This window comes from Anopheles funestus, chromosome X (assembly GCF_943734845.2).
Source record: "Anopheles funestus chromosome X, idAnoFuneDA-416_04, whole genome shotgun sequence".
Taxonomy (NCBI): Eukaryota; Metazoa; Arthropoda; class Insecta; order Diptera; family Culicidae; genus Anopheles; species Anopheles funestus.
In genome coordinates, this window is record NC_064597.1 from 4,178,741 (window position 1) to 4,197,674 (window position 18,934).

Consider the following 18,934-nt stretch of genomic DNA (forward strand, 5'->3'; position numbering starts at 1 on the left):
TGATTTGAATGCTCAACAAGGGTCAACAAGTAAGAGGAAAAGCAAAAAAAGGGAATTTTCCATTTTCTCTGTTTTATTTGTTGCCGTCATTTAAGGCATTTAGACCTAAGGGGATCACTTTTGAGTTGTTATCATAATTATAAAGGTGTGCTACTTTAAAGCCCCGGGTGCAACAGGTGAGCTTCTTTTCCACTTACTATTAACAAGGAATGCGGAATTGAGTGGGCCTTTTTGATCTTCTAAACAAACGAAGGAAAAAGGAAGAGTTGAAACCACACCCCAAGTAAATGCTTACATTTATTGCTATTGCGCACTACCAAACCATCATGGTACCAAAATATTATTCGACGTTTGTTCGGTACATGAAAAATTGGTGGAAAATCATCCCTTTTTTTTGGAGGGGAAAAATAAGGAAAAATAACACACAACTTTTGGGCGAAGTTCCTGCTGCATCAAAACTAGTGTCGACATTTTTCTTTCATTCTCCACCTCCCTCTCTCCCTCCACTCCCTCTCCCTCTCTCTGTGCTCCCCTATTTTTTGCATCCCTTATTGTTATTGGTATCATTTGGAGCAAACGATGACAGTACGGTTTCCATCACGTAATGGCAGCCATGACTACTGCGAGTTGGGAATTGGTTCGTCTTGCAAAAAACCTCCCCCTCCAACTCTCTCAAGCCCCGGAGGAAAAAGGAAAGATTTTTGTTCCCCTATTTCGAGGTTGTTCCAACAAAGGGGTGGAAAACCCTCCCGGAAAAACATCAAATTCCGCAGCTTAATCGCATTGGCTTTCTTCAGCAGCAAACCGAAGCATGGTCCCCCTTTCCCGCTAGTAAATTGCATTCAAGCACCCTCTTTCTCATCCCCCTCCTCCCCCTCACCCCACTGTTGTCACAGCAGCTTCGAACTGGTCGAAAGCGGAAAGGGCATAATAAAAACAGCTGCATTCAGGCTGCAACAACAACCAATACTTTAGAACCGAAACATGAAGACAAAGCTGTGAGTGAGTTTCTTCCGTACCGTGATGGTCTTCACCAAATTGCATAACCTGCGCCCCCCTTCCCCCCCCCCCCTACCCCCTCCGAACCCCTCTTACCCTTTTTGTTTTTCGGGAAACCGAATGTTGTTTGAAAATTGTTTCAAGGGATGAAAGGGGGTGTGGAGGGTGAAGGGAGTAAGGTGGGGGCTTAAAAAAGGGCGCGCACACATACACTAACACACACACACACACACACAAATATATATCTTTCTCGCTTCCAAAAAGTACCATCATTCGATCGACTTTCTTGTTGTTTTTCTTTGCAGGCGGGCAGAGCTACGTGGAAAAAAAACAAAATACAAACAAACCCCCCAAGGGTGAAGGAAAGCTTCAGTTTCCAGGCTTTTATGTGTGAGTATTCTGTTCCTCTCTTTTTTATTGTTCCGTGTTTGTGTGTTTGTATATTTTTATGTTTTATTTCCACTGCAATTTTCACTCAATTGTCTTCCGTGCCGTTTCACGCCCCTTCGCTTCCGCCTTCTTTTTATATGTGAGCAGGATGGAAGGGGGAACGGTAAAAATGAGGGAAAAGGAGGGGTTGAGAGGGAAGATATGTTGTTCTTTAATTAATCGAGTCCTTTGGTGCCAGAATGTTTGACGCTTCGGTGGAATGAAATTGAAATGCCTCTTCAATGATGAAAGCATCACTTCAACTATTTCCATTGATCAATTTTCGGTTCCAATTGAGGTTACTTTTTAAGGGTTTTTATTATGCTTTTTTTTTAAATAAATAAATTTTAAAATAAAAACACCTCACTATAATAAGCATCCGCTTGATCGGTGTTGATTGATGCAATCTAGTAGTACCCAACACATTAATACGACTTCACATCGGGAAAGTGTGCAGACAATGCTTTTGTTTTTCAATTTTTCAGCTTTGCAATATACATCTAAATTGACTTGTACACCCATCAATGTAGCGACAATTTGCACACAAAGAAGTCGTTATACAGCTTCCCCTTGCTCTGGCAGAGGAAGGTTCAGTTTTTACTTCTGTCACCGACTACAGTGCGTTGCATAAATATAGGACCACTAGTTGAACAGAGAATATTTTATAATGGCAAACTTTTGATTCAAAATAGGTGAAAGTTTGGATGACTTTTCAGGTGAAATCATTTTTACGATTGAATGGCTCGAGGACTTTTATCATCTTAGAAATTCGTTTAACAAGGATCTGTTACGTATCAGTGATGTCGGTCTCAATATTTTCCCCGAAGTTTGCATTCTTAGAACAGATCAAAGGACAAAAGACACCAGAAAGTATAAAAATTATCTAAAACTTTCTTCTTAAAATAAAACAAAGTGATCATACATTCTCGCTACGCACTGTAGACGGGATGCAATGTGACTAGAACTTTCCTTGTATGTGTTTTTGTATTGTTTTATTTTTTTCTCCCTTTTTTGTTGCATCCCGTTTAATGCTTCAGCTTCATGCGAAGGGAAAGTGATGATGTGGAAATTTGAAGGACAAAATATAAAAGCCATCTCGAAACGAGCGCGCAACAGAAAATTGAGGTTTTCGGGTTTCGTGACGATGCCGTCAGATAGAACGGAATAGTTCAACTTCAAATGACAAGAACACACACACACACATACACATATAGAGAGCGTGAAGGTGGCCTTTCGAACTTAGCCGAGCGTAGAAGTGCCGTGAGAAAATGGTTCCCTTCATTCACGCTATACCGTGCCCGACAAGGGCCCGAGAAAAAGGACGTAAAAACCTCCCTCATTTTTGTGGTCCCACTGTGTGTTATTATCCTAGCGCGCGATACTGCCATATGCATTCCATTGCTTTGTCGCGTTTTGCGATGTACGAGCTTTTCTTTTTTTATTTGGAGAAGCTGTGCGTTCGCTTGTGTGTGTGTGTGGTGGGAGTGGGGCGAGGGGGATTCTTCTTCCTTCATGAGATAAAAAAGGAAATTTACCACATATGTACACACAAACTGACACGCACACATAAATACGTAAACCCTGGGTGGAAAGCTGACGGAAGATCGAAAGCGTAATTTTCGACATTTTTCTCAGCCCGCCCCATTTTATTCATGAGCTCACATCACCGACACGGTATCGTCATTCGGTGTTTTTTTTTGTTGTTGTTGTCGTGAAGCGAAGAGAGAAGGGTTTCGGCCATTTTGGAGGGGGCGAGAGTTGGGGTGCGAAAAAATGTGGAACAATTTCTCATACAACCGATGCAAAAGCCCCAGATCCGAGGGAGCTTGGTATCATCAAAAGCGCTTGCGAATCGCATCAACACTACGTCGGCGGACGGAGCGGTCCGTTTTTTCTTCTACGCCTGCAGGGTCGGGCGCTTAGCCAGAACCATTCCGTCTATTGTTATTCCGTGTGCAAACATTCATAAAAGCACACACACACATACACGCGTCGATGGCGTCGGGTGCAGATTGTTGAGGCTGCTCGTCATAATCCGGACGGAGCGTACGAACAAAGCGCTTTTAACCTAGCGAACGGCCGTAAGAAAGCTGATTAAATGTCGGCTAACGCGAATAGTGACGCGTTGGACGCACTTCGATCGTCCATTTTGAATTGTCCAAAAATCCACTCTGCCGAAAAACAAAAAAAATATTTTTGGGGAATTTTTTTTTTGGGAGATGGTGTAATTTAAATTCGATTTTCACACAAGAATATTTGCACTGACTAGCAATATCTGTCGAGGCGCTTCATTTTGCATGCAAAATAAAATTTAAACTCCAAAAATCAGAACTTAACCTTTTTAAGACTCTTCACTTTGTTGCTCATTTTCTTCGGGTGTTTTTGTTTCTTGTGCCGCAAAATAAAATCAATCACTCCCGTGTTTTCTTTTTTTGTTGTTGCTGCCCTTCCACACAAACGTTGAGCAAACGATTATTTGTCTGGCTGGAAGAGTCTTGCTGACGAAGCATAACAGCGTACGCACACACACACACCAGCTCAAACAACCATTTGCATACATTTAAATTGTTGCCTGAGTGAGTTTATTCATTCCACCACGAACCCCTGATGCTGTGCTGGGAGGAAATGTTTCGGTTATCCGGAACCATTTTGTTTGAGGTTTTTTTGGCTGGTGAGCATTGTGCAGAGCACGCCATTGCATTCCTTCTTTGCTTTGTGGAGGGTTTCTCTCTCTCTCTTTCTCTCTCTCTCTCTCTCTCTCTCTCTCGCATCAAACTCTTCCACGTATGCTGAACGACGCGTCGTTATTCAAGATGGTAATTTATATTGTTTACAATCGGGTCACCAAAAGCATCCTTCTCCGGTTGATGGCGTTAGGGTGTTTTGTTTTTCCTCTCTCTTTTCATTTCCATTCTTAGCAATATTCACATACCACCCTTCATGCTCCATCTTAAAGGTGTAGTAGGGTCCTGAGACCGGTTTCATGTACGTCGATTGGGAAGGGTTCTGACTAGACGGGAAGTGAGCTTTTATTATCCTCTCCCCTAATCCTATGGATGCGGTTGTTTCAGACGAAACATGGTCCAGGCAGACGTGATTGTAATTGATTTTATGCGTAGCCTTACCCATTATGATCCGGTTCAACCTCTATCAAGTTGAAAACGGAAAAGAGCTTAAAACCACACACAAAAAAAGGGAAACGGGATTGTTGTTGTTGAGGAGGTGCGTTTGTTTGTTTTTCGTGGAAAATAGCAACAATAATAGCAGTAGAAAGATGAAAAAAGAGGGGACAATTATTAGATAATATTTTATAGTCCAGAAGAAAACAAAAAGAAATCTAGATTTTTTTAAGGGCTAACAAGGTTAGCGCCTAGCTGCTAGTTAATAGAGGAAGAGTACATTTTTATTGTGGAGGTAGTCGATTACACAAATGATCTTGGGCTGCTGATACCTGGTACGCCATCTTCAGAGGCCTCCCAATTGATGGTTGGTGGCTCAAGTACCTTAGAATCATGCGTTGCGACCATCTTTCGTGGCGGTCGCATATTGAGTATGTCGCGGAGAAAGCGCTCCGTGTTGCTAAGGCGGTGACGCTACTAAGTCGCTCGAGCACGCGATATTCGTCTGTCCAAGATTTGCTCGAATTCGCCAACAAAAGCTCGGTGACTCCGAGGAGGTTGCCCCGGACATCCTCCAATCCCATCTTCTTCGGGAGGCTCCATCTGGAGCATCGAGTGTGCCAACTTGGTAGAAGCTGGGACATTCTCGCCTACACTCGTGGATCCGGCAGTCCTCGCGGCCAATTGACGGCCAATTTACGCGACGGCTTCTCAAGCATCACCACCGACTTTGGCAATCCTCGAAAGTCTTGCACGTGCTCGACGTATTCAAGCAAGGAGACGCAACAACAGCAGCAGTTGGAAGCGGACGAGAATCCTCCAAGCCCAGCCGATCTTCCCGTAGTCGAAAGAAGCAGTAGTAGCAACAGTGACGAGTCACGACTCCGTCTAACGAACATCGCAGCAAAGCACCCAAAATTGATCCAGGGAAGATGCCAGTACAACGTAGGAGTAGTCGCTCAAAGTTCAAGCCAAAGTCGCTTAGCCATGTAAATGCTCCAGAAAAGAGCTATGTCCCTTCTACCGTGACACCAGGAAGAGATGAGGGCTAACCCCCAAAACCAGATTTCCTAGGCCATGGTACACCAAGAGATGCAGTAGAACAGTTGGAATTATGCGATATTTATCCTGCGTAACTTCAAATTTGATAGACTCAATGTCCTGAGGGTGGGAAGTAGCCCAAGATACACATATACACCCTACCAAACGTTACATTTCAGGATCTCCCAAATAATCCGTAGGATTACTACCCAAAAATAGGTAGACGGATACTTCATGTACATGTCTCTCTCTTCTTGGCTTAACGACTTCTAAAGGTCACTCTCGGTCAATTCTGGATTCTTCTTATTGGTCTACTCAGAGTCGAGCACATCGCGAAGATACGGCCAGGACTCTAATTCGTTTCCAGGAAACTCGGTCTAGAGCTCCAGTCCTCCATCCACGAATGCATCCGATCTCCGACAGTTTCGACTCCAACTGATCCAGCTCCTCTACGTCTCGTGCCGAAAGCCATCGTAACCTTCCAGCTTAGACAACCTTCAGTTGTCTGACGTTTTTGTATTGAGTTTGTTGTATTTCATGTAGTATATTTCACTACAGATACTATTATTACCATCACTGTATATTATTACCATAAAAGCATATTTACTCCACATACACAAAGTTCGCTCAATGATCTTTTTCTGTTCAAGATTCTGTATGTATGTGGAACTTAACTCCTTAATTTTTATGTATCTCTTCACAAATCAAAGAGCGTTAATAGTCTTGCAGAGTTCCCGTGGTGAGGGTAGTTAACTGATCCTTGATGAGCTTGATGGGCAAGATTTATGATACGTACTGATCTGCGTTCCATTAATGCGTTCCATCCCACTCGCTATACAGAACTGCCAACCCCTGTTTGGCTATAAAATACAAGGTAATTATCATCCAAACCCCTTAATGCCAAGGGATGGATAGAAAGGTGTGTCTGACCACAGAGTGGAATAGTGAGCAGAGCTCACTAGGCATGATAAGAACAGAAATCAGAACAGAAATAGATCCTTTTAAAGAGTAAAGTTGAAGGAAAGGAAAAAAGAATGTAAGATAGTTTGAAGATTAAGGGTTGATTAATGTTAGTGAACTGATATCCATTAAAAAGCTTCGTGACTTATTTTATTCTTCCTTTTCCTAACGAAAGGGGAAAACCCCACGATACTGATGCAATCATTATTTACCACCTTCAAATCATGCTTCACCCGCCTATTTCATGGGGTGTTGCCGGTGACAACGTGTGCCACCCATCGTAAAATGGCAACAAACCATCCGTACCGTCCCACATCGTTGACTCACAAGCTGTAGCTTGGCCGTGTGTGCATCGTATTTTCACGCCCGCTTTTGTGCGGCCGTAAAAAAAAGGAACAATCAAACAGGATAATGACGGAGCAAATCTTGCAAAAAGGGGGGTGCAGGATGCTTGAGACGCCATTTCCTGGTTGTTCCAGTACGAGTAAGAGGTGCATCATTAAAAAAAAAGTGGGAGGGAAGACACTCAGAGCAACTCATTTTCCGCACCATTATCGAAAGATCTTTAACGCTTACCCTTTTTAGCAGGATGTGTGATTTTTTTTTGCAAACTGTGGTCTTCCCGGTGGGAGGGGTGTACCAATTGTCACTTCGTTTATGAGCCTTCCTTCCCATTCTATATCGCTCCACGAACCGTTTCGATTAAGGTTCAAGCAACCTCAGGAAGAAGGCCGGTAAGCAACCAATCATTATTTCAAGCACTCTGCTCTCTTTCTCTCTCTCTCTCGCTCTCTCTCTCTCTCTCTCTCTCTCTCTTTAATTCTGCCTTCAATTTCTCATTTTTTTCTTAATGGCTCCAACATACAACAATCCAACCGCCCAATCCAATCAAGATTCTCATCAACATTCGTCACACATTCAACACGCGGTTGTAGTCATGGTGGGATTTCTTTAAAAAAAATCCACTTTTAACCTAGTTAAGGTGAACCAACCAAAATGAAGCAAAGAAAAAAGCTCTGAATTCCGAATGTCCTTAATATATCCCGTGCGACTTTAGAGAACGAAAAGAAGAAAAAAAACCTTGAATATTCACATCAAGTGACTTCCTTCCAGGAGTTGTTTGTCGGAATTTTGCTTGGTAAGTTTATTTTTAACCTTCTCACTGTTTGGACGCTGCTGTGTTTTACGCAACAGCGGCAACAACAAAAATATCATATCAGGCACACAAAAACGCACGAAAGAAACCTAAAACAGTTGTTAGACGTTTGTTTGCGTAGAAATTTGAACGCATCCAAATTGTGTCCAATTCCCCTTGGTCACAGGGAAAAGAGAAACAAACGAAAGAAGACAAAAAAAGTATTCAGAATGATATGTTGCCGTGTTTGCGTACAGAATCTACTACCCAAAAGTTGCTCGATGAAGGAGCAAAAAGCGTAAAAAAAGAAGCTTCATTAAGCCCGCACCCATAGAGGGAAAACCATGAAAAAGGAAAATCAAAGAACAAAAAAACATTTTTTTTATTTTTCGCACATTGTGTCCAGTGTGAACCAAGATGGTTCCGTCCCTAGTCGGGTGGAATAGTGTTTCATACGTTCACCGGGAGAGAGAAAGCTGGTAGAAGGGGCTGTTTGGAAGAAGGGAGGGAGCAAAACCAAAACCCACCCCACGACGATACACTGTAACAACTCATCTTGGACGACAGACACAGACCGAACCTTTCTTGCCTTTCACATTTGCGGCAGGCCTCGGTACTGCTCTTGTTTGTTGTGCCAGATTTTGCCATAAAGAAGGAAGACACTAACGAGTGGTGGCTACCGAAATGGAGCCACAGTTTTGATGGGATGGAAGAACAACAACAACAAAAAAAACGTCCAACATTCAGGTTTTAAAGCAGGCAACGACGATGGAAACGGTACCGAATGAGCTGGAAACAGGTGACCGAAACCGGCATATGACAGTCCCGGCATGACCACAGCAAAGTGTGTGGATCACACGAAAAAAGCACACCACCACGGCAGGCAGACCAACAATTCGGTGGAAAAAAAATGAAATGAAACGAAATAGTGTTCATACTCGCTACGCTAGATAACTGATGAACCTCGAGTAGGAGTTTGAGAATAAAGAAAAAAGAAAAGGGAAACATAATACAACATGCTCTGCGGCCATATTGCAGTTTTTTATCGTTCGTTAGTGATGCGATTTAATGATAATTTAGTAAGCAGAAAATAAGTCTTTAATCTGCGCTGTAATACGCTTCGAATGATTTATTAAGTCGTGTGGCATTTATTGTAAAGTTTGACAGTATTTTTTGAAAACTAGTTTTTCTACACTAGAACTACCGAGTAAGTCATTTTGACTGGAACGCTTCATTTTTATTATTTTATTGTATATTCATGTATATTCTACTCCTTTTTCTACTACTTATGTATACTCTAATTCTTCCAAATTGTTTAAAAATTCACCAAGAAAGAAAAATGCTTAAAACGCTTGGAGCTTCTAGTGTTAAGGAATTTTTGATTTTACAGATTCATGTTATAAAAATGAAGCGTTTCGACCTAACTTACTAGTCTGGTAGCTCTAGTGTTAAATATAAATTTGATTTGGGATTGAAATGGGGGTGGTAGGACCGGTTGGACCCATGGCTAGCCGGACTCATCCGGAATCGATAGGAATCGACTTGACTCCTTTGGACTCGGAATCGACTGAACTCGTTTGGACTCGGAATCGACCGGACTCGTTTGGACTCGGAATCGACTTGACTCGTTTGGACTCGATCGGAATCGACTGGACTCGTTTGGACTCGGAATCGACCGGACTCCTTTGGACTCGGAATCGACCGAACTCGTTTGGACTCGGAATCGACCGAACTCGTTTGGACTCGGAATCGCTTGGACTCGGAATCGACCGGACTCTTTGGACTCGATCGGATTCGACCGGACTCGTTTAGACTCAGAATCCTTTGGACTCGTTTGGACTCGATCGGACTCCACCGGACTCATTCGGACTCGGAATCGGCCGGACTCATTTGGACTCGGAATCGACCGGACTCGTTTGGACTCGGAATCGACCGAACTCGTTTGGACTCGGAATCGACCGGACTCTTTGGACTCGATCGGATTCGACCGGACTCGTTTAGACTCGGAATCCTTTGGACTCGTTTGGACTCGATCGGACTCCACCGGACTCATTCGGACTCGGAATCGGCCGGACTCATTTGGACTCGGAATCGACCGGACTCCTTTGGATTCGGAATCGATCGGACTCGACTGGCCTCCATCGGACTCGGTATCGAACGGACTCGTTTGGATTCGGAATCGACTTGACTCGTTTGGACTCGGAATGGACCGGACTCGTTTGGACTCGGAATCGACCGGACTCCATCGGAATCGACCGGACTCCATCGGAATCAACCGGACTCCTTCGGTCTCGGTATCGACCAGACTCGTTTGGACTCGGAATCGACCGGACTCGTTTGGACTCGGAATCGATCGGATTCGTTTGGACTCGGAATCGACTGGACTCGTTTGGACTCGTTTGGACTCGATCGTACTCCACCGGCCTCGATCGGACTCGGAATCGAACGGACTCGTTTGGGCTCGGAATCTATCGGACTCAATCGGACTCGGAATCGACCAGACTCGTTTGTACTCACTCGGAATCGATCGTACTCGACCGGACTCGCCGGAGTCAATTTTATTTATTAGCTGGAGTCGGAATCAATTTTTCATACGCGGAGTCGGAGTGGATCGACGATTCCACTCCGGATTACCCATCACTCATATGGACAAGGACAAGAAGAAGAAGACAAAAACATGAAAAAATGCCAATTCATGTTTAAATGTTTATAGCTGTTGATATGAATGAAATTATTTTAATAACTTTCCGTTACAATAGAGTAAACAGATCACCTCACCCGGACATTAAAAACTCTGTACTCTAGTGGGGAAAAAAATGGAAAAATCCGTTCCTCTTCTCACAACTCAGAAGCGAACATTAAAATGAGTTTTATAAACTCGTTCGACGCCTTTCTACGGATGTGTTCTCAAACCGACAAACATTTATTGCTATTTTACTATCGAAAGGAAGTGCAAAAAAAGCAGTTGCTTTCCGCGAATCGTGACGGAAAAAAAAGCTTCAAATAAACATTCGCTTTTTTCCTATTTCCCTACATACACCGAAATGGACCAAAAGCTTCAAATGAGATGCAAATGTTGTGGGTGCTGAAGTAAACAACAAGTGGAGCACAAAAAAAAATCACCTCCAAAGTTCTCATATTACCTGCAAGCTTGCTCATGTTTCATCGTACGCGGAATAAAAAAAAAAATAGCTGCACCAAAATGAGCATCTGCTAATTATAAGGTTAAAAATAGCTTACCGAACGATAATTGGCTTCAGTTTTCCAACGACTTTTGCCTGCCTGGATAGTGCTTACAGTTTCCACTTGCAAAACTTCCGGTGAAGTGTGAGTGTTTTTTTTGGCAAATGTTTAAAAAATAAATTGCGCATTTTTTTCCTCCACCGTAACCTCAACATGGAAGGATTTGTTAAACGCAGCACTTCAAATTAGCTGCTTCCTTTTGCTCGCAACTTTATGTTTCGTTAGATGTAGATCAAATAAAAGTTACAGTTAATGTTAGTAACAAAAAAATAATAAACGTTACATCTGCAATAAAATCAAAAAACGAATTTTTTACCCAAAACACACTCTCACATACACAGAGTGGATAGCTCAGCAAATGCGCTAATTAAAATGTTGTTAACAAGCTGTTAAGCAATTAACCCCCGGGTACTTATTTGCAACTGGATCTGGCTCATTCGTGGTGGAACTACTTTTGAAGTTTGTCTGTTGAAAATCAGACACAAAATTACACAAAAAAAGGTTCGTATATTTATACAACAATTATCAGAGCACTTAATATGGTAATAATGTAATCAATAAAATAAAATTCGCACGATTTTTGTAAACTACTCAATTACCGATGAACTTTGCAGAAACATACAAACAGAGTTTCTGTCTGAGTGATCATGTAACATTATTTATGGACACACAGCAAATTATAAACAATCCAGCCTGTAATAAACCCTTATCCAAGCACTGGTCCTTTGCGTTACGTTACGTCCGATACGTTACAGCTGCATTTAAACACTTTATGTACGAGTTTCTCCATTACCACGCACACTCTGGGGATGCTGTACTGGTAATTTTTTTCCCCCGTACTACTTTTCCAAACTCACAGTAAAAATTAAATCACATTGACGTAGGTCCCTGAATGGGCTGGTTTCGAGCAAAAGGCGTACCGGCGTACGTTACTCTCGGGCTTTACCGTTTGGTTCCCTGGTTGGTCGAACAGTGAAATATGATCGTGCTTTTGATTCACACAGGGCAAAGTGGTGGGCAAAATGTGTGTTTTTTTTCTCTCCCACCCCTGAAAGCCCCACAAAAACCCCACAGAGAGAGAGGGAGAGTGAAAAAAAAACAACCATCCGACCCCGTTTTTCGCTAATGGGTTCAATTAGTGCGAACGTTGGCTGGGCTAAAGTTATTTGCACTACCTCGAGGGTTTTGTATGTGTGTATGGGGAGTGGGGGGGTGGGGGGGGGGGGGTAGGTTTTTTGTTGTTGGTTGCTTTCACCCAATCCAAAAGCTACACAAAATCGCTCGGAAACATCACCAAAAATTGCGGTAGAAAATGGATGCATCCCTGGGCTGGGCAATGGTTATTGCGGGGTTTTGAATTTCTTTCACCACTCCGGGTTGTAGTCACGGGTTTTTGGTCTGTTTTTTTATATTGCTCTTCACAAATACCTTAATGTACCACTATTTAACTTTGTTCCCGTTTTCACAACCGGAAATGAGAATTTTAAAATGGTATTTTTAAAGTTTGCCTTTTTTCTGTTTTTTTCATCATTTAATAAGACGATTTGTAACGAAAATTGCATACATTTAGGCGAAGGGGAATAGTTAATTTCTACGTAAAAAATTCGCACGCGTTAAATAAAATAATCTTAAGCTTTAAAAAAGGAATATTTAAACCAGCATTTAAGTCTCCAAACGATTAAACCCCGGTTTAAGAAACCAAGCAACGAATCGTCGATTTAGCTTCAAAATTTACGGTTTAAAAGTCCTCCTTTTTGTAGGTTTAAGATTCATTATGTGTTTCGCTAGCTTTAGAGCAAGTAATTTTTTTTTTCTTCACGCACCCAAAATTTTCAAACGTACATTTAGCTAGCGTTTGCTTTCGTATCGAATGCAACGCCTGCCTGTGTAACGGAGGCGGTTCGAATTTGGTTCACCCACCTGCCCGAAAACAGGAAGTAAGCCAATGAACATCACTTCGGTGAGGCGCAAACTAGCAACGAAAATAAAGAAAAAAAAACCTGGGCAATCGGAATCCTTCAGCTGGGTGTAACTAAGCTCAGGGATTAGCCATCCACATCCGTACACTACACTACAGCCACTAACAGGATTCGAATTTGGGGGGGAGGGTGCAAAACATGCCCAAAACTCTGGTACCGGAAGAAGAAGGCAAAAAAGTACACTCAGCTCGGTACGATTGGATCTGTCGTGTGCAGGAAGGATATCGTTAGGTGCTCACTAACGCGATAAGGACGAGCCGAGAGTTTTAGAGTGTGAGGTGTAAGCTTTTACTAGCAAAAAAAACACAAAATCACCCAGACACAAACACACACACACACACACACACACACACACACACACACACACACACACACACACACACACACACACACACACACACACACACACACAGGCAGAACAAAACCACCTTGTGTAAAAATGGGTATGTAGTAGCTAAAAACATACCCTAGTCCTACAACAACAAAAAAATAGTTACACCAGCAAAACCCCCGAAAAACCCGAAGCAAAGCTTGGGAACGTCCTCGTGCTTTAGATAGGATCAGGATCAGGTTGACGAGAGTGGTTTAAACAGCTACATGTGAGCATGTAGCCCGGCATCAGTTCACCACTCGGTGCGTATGTGTTTGTATGGATTTTTTTGTTGGTATGTGTGAAGTTTTGTTGGTTTACTCTTGGCGATGTTTTTATTTTGCCCCACACTACACCACAATATACAGAACGAAACAAAAAACCAACGCAAATCTCGGGCCACCTCAGGCAGCGCGTTGTGAAGAGGACTGAATGGAGGATCCATGTCGATGCGGTTAGGTGTCGAAGACAGCCTGACGGTGTGGTCAGATTAACACCCAGAACCCGTACAAAAGAGTGTCGATTTTTCGGCCAACCGTATTAGAGACATGTTCTGTTTAGTGGTGGAGGATTTAAGGGGTTTTTTCCCTTTCACACACCGTTACCACACAACTGCCTACATATCCTGTGCCTTAAAAGTGGTGCGAAGGGAGCAGAAATTTTAAAAAGAAAGGGAAGGAGAGAAAGAGAGAGAAGGACAGGGGAAAAACCGACACTGAAAAGCAAATACCACAAATACCTTATCCACGGGATACTGAGCACGGTCAAACTTAGGCGAAAGAAAGCTAACAAATAACCAAAAAAAAAAAATACACCCTCAACCGATGAGCGGTTTGATAATGTTCGCTGTAAAATTGTGCCCGTTTTGAATAGCGTTCCACAATCGTTCGGTATTATATGCCAGAATAAAGTAAAAACCCCCCAAAAACTCTTCAGCACTGCTAGCGACCGGGTTGTGTCCGAACTTGTCAAGCGCAAAATGAAGTTAGTTTAACTTTTCCGGTTTTTTGCTACCAAACCGAATCCTACTCACTAAGCGAAAAGAGAGGCCCCTGTTTTTGTGACTGTGTGTTATGCTGGGAACGTAAAATATGAATTAAAATCATCTAGACAGGACGTTACAACAAACAAAAAAACTCACGCACACACACCTTGTGGTTGTAAACGCTTCCCACGCTTGCTTTGTCACGTCTGTAAAGACTTCAATGCCAACATCAAGTAAGCTTTTACTGTTCCACTGTTTCCCGAAATAGACGCGTGAAAACATTCGTACAAAAATGAAGAATCATCATCAGGTGGGATAACGATAACAAAAGAAAAAAAAGGAAAGAAAAGATTAGCATTTTTAATGATGACAAATAATGCCGTTGAAGAGTGGCCGACAAGCTTCGTCCAACACAAATGTTAACGCACGGGGGTGTGTTGGGTGTGAAAATGGTTCGCACAATGAATGACCGGCAGGTTGGACGCGTATGCGTTTAATTCGTGGAACTTATTATTTCCAGCAAGTTAAACACTACCGCTACTGCCTGGAGACTCCTTCCTTTAGTCAAATGCTGTGCAAAAAAAAAACATACGATTTTGTATAATACACTTTGAACACTTTTCGAAAATTGAAGTCCGCACTTTCGTGGATTATTCGCAAGCAGGTGAAGTGACTTTGAAAGCTGAAGATTAAAGAAATCTTCCTGAGATAAAATAACTCAACCAAACATGTAGTCGCCGAGATACGCGGTACATCTTATGCACGGGTTCGTAGATAAAGTTATTTGAAAATTTGACAGCTCAGTGATTTTATAGCACATTAGTTAACATATTGTTGAAAATGTCTTCTAATTCTATCAAGTTTTTCTAATCACGAGAAAGAAATTGATTCAACAACATTCGAGATACGTGAAGTTTTGGAGATATCCTTGGGACTTTATAATACTTATTTTAGCTTTATAGCAAAATAGACTTTTATAGCAGATCGTTTATACTTATGAGTTATAGACTTTTGAATAGAAAACATTCGAAAAATTAAAATAAAATTGCAACTAATAGTTTTAGTTACGTTTTGGAGAACTTTATAGCAAAATAAACTATTATAGCAGATCGTTTATAATTATGAGTTATACACTTTTTTAATAAAAAACATTTGAAAAATTAATATAAAATTATTGCAACTAATAGGGATGCAAATTGTTTGCTATAAAATTAGTGAGCTATAAAATTTAGAAGTCCGTTTATCTGCCTTTCATATGCCAAGGATACTTGGGAAATTCACAAGGTATATACAGCTTAGATCAGAATACCTCTCAACAATTGAATTAGTTGTGCTAAAAGGCTCAACAATGATTTGAGCCCAATACATCATTTTACTGTTCAATTTCCCAAATTCATTCATTTCAAATATTGATATATACACAGCCTATCAATACGCGGTGCTACCGCATGTGGTTATCTTGTATTAGCGGCATATCTGATGTTGCAAAACATCCGTTCATCTTCATTTCCATCGCACTGACATACATCCGTCTGCAACCAGTGCACTTTTCACTTTTCTCGAACATCGCGCAAGGTTTTCGCATCGAAATGGGTCTAAAAACCTTGGTCCTTTTCTTTTTTTGGCTATTTTGCGACCGAGCGTCGAAACTAATTAAAAAGTCTGCCTCTGGTAGCGTTGATTCACGCGACCAGACGTGAAGATGAATGAGGTGAGCTGTGTGTATGTATGTGTGTTTTTCCTTCTCTTCTTGTGGGCGGTACATTTTCCTTGAATTATCAACAGCCTAAAAAACCTCCGGAAAATCTGTTCACCTTCACTTACCCACCTGGTAAGACAGTTCGTGGTAAAACATGGTACATGCACCGAAAGCAAACGATGAAGATCAAATCAAACCAGCTTTTGCTAAAGTTTGTTCTCTTCAACCCTTTTTTTTGTGTGTTTTATTTTTACGTTTTTTTGGTTTTTTGGATAATTTTGTGAAATTTTCGTACCGTTTCTCGGCTTAGCTCTCTTTCCATTCGGACCAGTGTAGTGCGAAGCGCGTTGGTGGTTCCTATACCCCATTTTGGAAGGTTGATTTTTTTTTGTCTTCTTCTCCGTGTGGCTTTTTTTTCTTTCTTTTGATTGGTTAATTATTCATGCCAACCGGAAGACCGACACTGGTGTCGCTGGCAAAGCTTTGCGAAAACAGTACCGGAAAGGAATCCCTCCTCGGGAATGGGGCAGGTTTGCTTTTCTGCCTTATTTTAGACTTTTTTGTTGTTGTTGTTGTTAGTCACAATTGTCTGTGAGTTGCTTGAAGGCCCGCGTGAAGGCACAAGCGTTGAGATTTTTCAACGCGCGTTTCGCTTTCACGCTCATCGTGCTTTGTTTGTTGTTTGTTCCGTTCGGGTCTTTTGCACCCTCTAATCGCACACACACACACGAAAAAAACCTCCCTGGTGTTCTTTATCCTATTTTCTGTAAATAAAAAAAATCCGATTCCACACAAGCAAGTGAGAACGAATAAACAGGAAAAAGAAACATTTCACACGCTTTGTTCTCCCATCCCCCCCCCCCTCCCCCTCCATTTAGGACTTCATTAATCTCGGTCGCTTTTGAGTATGCTTTGTCCTTTGTTTGTCTGTCTGGTAAGGGGTTTTTCCTTTTTCGCTTATCAGCTTCATTCGGTCAGTGCCAAACACACCGGACAGCAACTAGTTAGTGGCCCCGTGCAACAACATTCCGACACGAATGCTTCGGGATGATTATTATTCCCCGATCGCCCAGCGACGAAAACCGCCCGGTGCAATGAAGAGTAAAGCGCGGGGGAGCGGGGGGAAGAAGAAGGTAAGAAACGGTTGGGACCTAATTTCATGGCTAATTTACTAGCCTTCTTCCCCAAACGGTACTCACGGCCATCTTGTCGTGCAAGTTAGCTCGTTCCCTTTCGTCTGCATATCCGCTCATTAAAAGGGATTTTTCGCAATTCATATTCGCTACTGGCGTTGGGTGGATTTATTTTCACTGACAGTCATTTTTCCCCACCCTACTAGGGTGGGAAAGAGGGAAGAAAAAAGAGAAGAAAATAGGAGGGTGAAAAATTCTCTTGCTACAAATTTCGAAGGAACTGAAGCCCGTTCGGAATCTTAACCCGATGAACGGATTTCCTTTCCATCTGCCATCTTGTCACACGCCCAATGACAATTGACAGAAGCACTTAGAGCTGACGGAAGTTGCAGTTGAGAAAGCAACACAAAGACGAACAAAAAAAACTGCAACACTAGTACTAAACCGGGGTCCTGCCTCACTCAACCCTCGATGAGCGATACCACACAAATTGTGTGCACAGAGTGTGAACAACGGTACGGAAGAATTGGCTGCGGTAAGCCGATTATGATTGTGCCCGGTTGCGCCCCTTTCGACAGCTGGCGTTGTACAGCCCCGAGAGATGGCATTGCTTGGAAAGCATTTGAGTTTCGAAAAAAAGATAAAAGAGGAAGAAAAAAAAGCGAAGATGATTCAATTCCAACAAAAAAAACCCTCCAACCCTTCCATTAGATTGGAAGAAGGGGCAGCTTTTGGAAGTCAAATGTCGCAGCACACACTAACGTCCGGTGTTGCAGGCACCGGTTTTTGTTGCGACTTACAGGTCCCCAATCAGTGAGCTTGAGGAGAAGACAGAAAAGAATAGTTGTACACCAGATAAGGTGTAAGGAGAAGGTGGAGAGCTGTTTTTTCAGCCTGCATCAACCTGATGTGTGATGTGAGTTGCAAACCCGTACTAAACGTTGACGCCCGCCATGCGACGTAGATTGGCGCACACTTGACAGATGGCGCGGCCGGTTGCGAGGAAAAAGCTTTAACCCTTTTCCCGCTCTTCTCCTGTTTTTTGCGGCTTTCGCTTCACAAGCCCAGTCATGAATTATTGGATGCGAAAGGCAATCGCCCAACAGACGCACTGACGAACATCATGTCACGAGTAGTTGGGTTGTGGGTTGCGGGGAAATATTTATTGATATGCAAATGGTATCCCAATCTCCTTCTCCCCGGGTCTTGGGCACACACGAAACTTGGTTTTGTTGGCCAACCGTCTGCCGACCCGAAACATTTGTTCCCCTGGCTCGATGTACGTACCGACACGTTTGAGCAATGCACGTTACCACACCTGCAGCATTTTATTGGAACAAACGGGCGCTCCCATCGCAAAGGGCCACTAAGAAATTTCGGGTGGAGGTTCAGCTAAGATACACCTGCAGTGACACCGCAGTGATACTCGGGCTCGGGCTGGCCCAGTTGAAGCTTTATGGAAACAGCAACTTCGGTGGATTTTGTGTAGTGTTGGGAATTTTGTAGAGAAAGAAAAAACAAGGATTGGAACTTTTTTTTCATAAGAAACGGCAACGTGAACCTGAAGTTCGGAAAAGAAACGACTTTAAAATTCAAAGAATTAAAGGGTTTCTTTCGGACTTTTATCTCCGAACCTTTAGTTTTTAAGCAGTAGTGCGTTTTTTTATACACAAGTGCCCTGCATTTTTCACTGGGAGCAATTGATTTCAACTAACTGTCAAGTTTCTGACAGCTCTCAGAACTCAAGTTTTTAACTCCCCACTGTGAACACTTCTAGTGGCGTTACATTCTTTCAATTTCGAAATTTTGAGTGTTGCAGTTCAAATGTCGCACCCCAATTAT

At 42.4% G+C, this 18,934-nt stretch overlaps 1 protein-coding gene and 1 long non-coding RNA gene across 10 annotated transcripts in view; one reads left to right on the plus strand and one right to left on the minus strand.

The window, feature by feature from the left end:
* LOC125765402 (uncharacterized) overlaps nt 1-18,934 on the plus strand; it is a 99,180-nt gene that overhangs the window by 74,833 nt on the left and 5,413 nt on the right. Inside the window, exon 2 of the long non-coding RNA XR_007418553.1 lies at nt 1,305-1,389. This is a non-coding gene — a long non-coding RNA (uncharacterized LOC125765402). The remainder of the gene's footprint in view (nt 1-1,304; nt 1,390-18,934) is intronic.
* LOC125765287 (glutamate receptor ionotropic, kainate 2) overlaps nt 1-18,934 on the minus strand; it is a 97,796-nt gene that overhangs the window by 52,402 nt on the left and 26,460 nt on the right. The window lies entirely within an intron of this gene.